Source organism: Euphorbia lathyris, chromosome 4 (genome assembly GCF_963576675.1).
Source record: "Euphorbia lathyris chromosome 4, ddEupLath1.1, whole genome shotgun sequence".
NCBI lineage: Eukaryota > Viridiplantae > Streptophyta > Magnoliopsida > Malpighiales > Euphorbiaceae > Euphorbia > Euphorbia lathyris.
The window spans coordinates 78,114,707-78,117,958 of record NC_088913.1 but is presented as its reverse complement, the minus strand read 5'-3'; the positions used below and the strand labels follow the sequence as shown (position 1 = coordinate 78,117,958).

At 36.7% G+C, this 3,252-nt stretch overlaps 1 long non-coding RNA gene across 1 annotated transcript; it reads left to right on the top strand.

Annotated features, from left to right (window-relative positions):
• The first annotated feature begins 267 nt into the window (after positions 1–267).
• Positions 268–845, top strand: LOC136226377 (uncharacterized). The gene is made up of 2 exons (XR_010687710.1): positions 268–521; positions 612–845. It is a non-coding gene; the product is annotated as an uncharacterized lncRNA (long non-coding RNA).
• The last annotated feature ends 2,407 nt before the right edge of the window (positions 846–3,252 follow it).

Sequence of the window (3,252 nt, the reverse complement as noted above, 5' to 3'; positions counted from 1 at the left end):
TTTTATTATTAACCGTAGCTAAAGGTCATTGGAGTCGGTTGTTTGAAACAACCGACCCTAATGATATCTTATTGGCCATGGTCAATACACAAAACCGACCTTAATGACCTTCATTTTTACTTCTGCGTTTAATTAAGAGTTATTAGTGTCGGGTTTGTACTTGACCGTGGCTAATAAATCATCATTAGAGTCGGTTTTCAAACAACCGACTCCAATGAGTTATTATTAGGGTCTGCCGTTTACATAGCCGACCCTAATATCCTTTTTTTTTTTCCAAATTCACAGATCTAAGAAATTCGCCTGTTTAGAATTCTCAAACCTAAGAAGACCTCTTTTCCTGATTCCTATACCTCTAAGAAAGGTCTTCATCTCAAAATCTTTGTACCAAGGTCTCACCATTCCAAGAGTTTTACTCTTCTAAAACTCAGTGAGCGGCACAAAGTTGTGTCAATAGTCCAAGCGGTTATTTTAGACGAAAGCATAATCCCGGGATTCAAGAAGACGATACTAAATTTTCACAGGTTTGAAACATAATTTTTTATGGTTTCTTGTTGAAAGTAAGATACATAATCTAATTGTAGTAATGTGGGTTTCCTTCTTATATCTCGTAGGTGTGCAGCTTGTGTAGCAGCCCTAAGAAATCTCGAAGGTGTGCAGCCGCACGTGTGGCTGTTGTTAAACTTGAAGAGAAGGCCTTAGACCTCAGACCCAGATTGATTATCTGCGGTGGTATTATGCTAGGTTTAAGTCAGTTGCAGATAAATGCGGTGCACTCTTGCTTTGTGATATGGCTCACATTAGTAGTCTTGTTGCTGCTAAGGTATATACATACTTTTGTTTATGTTTGATGGTTTCTCGTTTTGGATCTCTGCTTTTTACTTGCGTGTGATTGAATTGTTACTAGATCTGATTTTGTTCTTACTTCCATATTCTTACTTCTGTAGTCATGGATAAACTCTGTCTATAGCGTCCCAGGTTTCTTTTGCTCATCCCAATGGCAAGAATGAAAGCATATGCTTGATTTCGTTATCGATTTCACATTGTGTTTTGAATTGAACTCCTTGGAATGCCCTATCTGACTCGAAAGGAATCACCTTAAAAGACAACAATTTCTTTTGTGAATCAATTTTTTTAACATATTTGTATATATTTCTTATGTGCATACATTTTTTTTGGTATATACTCTTGATCTGAATATTAGTTCTTAATTTCGAAATGTTCCTTTGAATCTTGTGGATAACAGTCCACTCTCTGTAATTAAGAGAACAATTACCTCTAGAGTTATCACCGAGCATCATGGAATCCGGATCCGGCCGTGGCCTCATCCTAACACCGCCCAGGTTATGAGAGCGCACTAGATAATCGGCAGGGTGCAGAGAGAACAGAGGATTCAGTTTGTAGTGCAGACTCCTAAGACTATTATCGCAATCACACCGACTTATGCTGCATTTGACCGGTGTTATGCACTCACTGATGCTTGTCCCTTACGACCTTATTTGGATCGTGGTGGAAGCCGGTGGCGTACTAATGAAACTGCATCCATCATCGCAAAATCGGCACTCAAGACTATCCATATTAGATTTAAAGAGAGAATGTCGAATTCCTGGGAGGGACGCCATAAATTGGAGGCCAAAATGCGGCTTGCTGCTTTTAGGTAACACTTCTTTTCTTTTTTGCTTGATTAGTTCGATGCTTAGATGTGGCCTTTTGCTTCTCCGTCTAGTATTTTGAATGTTAAAGTGAAGTCAATTTTAAGTCAGCGAATTTTAAATTGAATCACAGAGAAGTAGGGAATCATACTGTTTTACTTTGTGAGAGAGAAGAAGCTAGATGGGGTAGTGTTGTTTGTTGATGATAGTAATATGCATAGCTGTTTGATGAGATCCAGAATGTGAAGTGGTTTGGTGCTGTTTCTATTGATATTCTAGCTCATTCAGGTGGTGCTGATGAAACATCATTGCCTATGGCTGAGAAGAGCACTTCAATGCCTGTTCAGGGGCCAACTTATAATGCATCTGATAGCTTGGTTGGTTGGCATACCTTTGATTCACTTCGATATGAAGGGAAGAGTGCAATTTGATTGATGATAGGGCAATCGTGTTGCCTCAGAAGCTTAAGTGGGCTGGATTTGTGTGGAATTCAAGGTAGTGGAAGGAAGCTGAAGATAAGCCTGACTGGATGTTTGATTTTGATTTTGTTGATGAGAATATAGAAAGTCCTCTGTCTCTTTTGAAGGATCCTTCAATGGTGGAGCCTTTAGGAAGCTGTGAGCGGCAAGTTATGCTTTGGTGGCTCCGTGTTGAAGCCCGAAGTGATAGCAAATTTCCTCTTAGGTATGTTTTTCATCCTTCACCTTTACTACTATTCTAGTGTTCTTATGGTACAATTTTGATCTATGAAAATCATTTGATTTTATTTACATTGTCATTGCATATTTGATTGTCCATTACATTTTATTTATAGGAATTGATGGATTTTTGGGTTCTAGAAAGTTGCACATGATTACCTTTGAGTGAACCTAACATCATGGTGGTATTTTGGGTTTAAAACAATATGAACCAGACATAGTTTATAACATCAGAGGTATATCAGGTATAATGTAGGTGAAAGAAGAAAATCATAGCAAAAATTTCATATAGCACTTATGTCTTCTTAGACAGAACTTAATAATTAGAGCTTTTCGTTTATCTACTTATGGGAGTATTGAGTACAATCATAAATTATGACATGGAATATACATGACTTTTAGGGTTGTGACTGCTATCAGACTCAGCTATGGTAAGCAATCTGGAACATAAAAGGAAAGAAACAACAAGATATAAGCAGTTCATATATCAATTTAATATGTGTTGAAAGTTTATCATTGTCCTTGTTAGCTAACTCTATTCATAAACCACTAATTTTTTATGTCTTTCTTCAAACAGTAGTTGTTGCAAAGAAACCTTGCTATACCATCTAATGATAGATCTGATATTATTAGTTATTTTTGTTGTAAGAATAACAACTCCCTAATTAATGCTTACGAATTTTGTACTGTTGCATGCTTTAATTGAGTACGTAGGAATCATTTAAATCTTATGTTCCTTATATACTACTTATGTGCTGCTTGCATATGCTTTAATTATTCTTATTTTGAGAAAACATTAAGTATCAAATTTCAAGATCCTTACTTGAAAACTGTTGCAGCTTTTTAGATATCTAATGTAATATACAATTGCACAGGCTTGATGAGAGAACTAAGTGTATGATCGC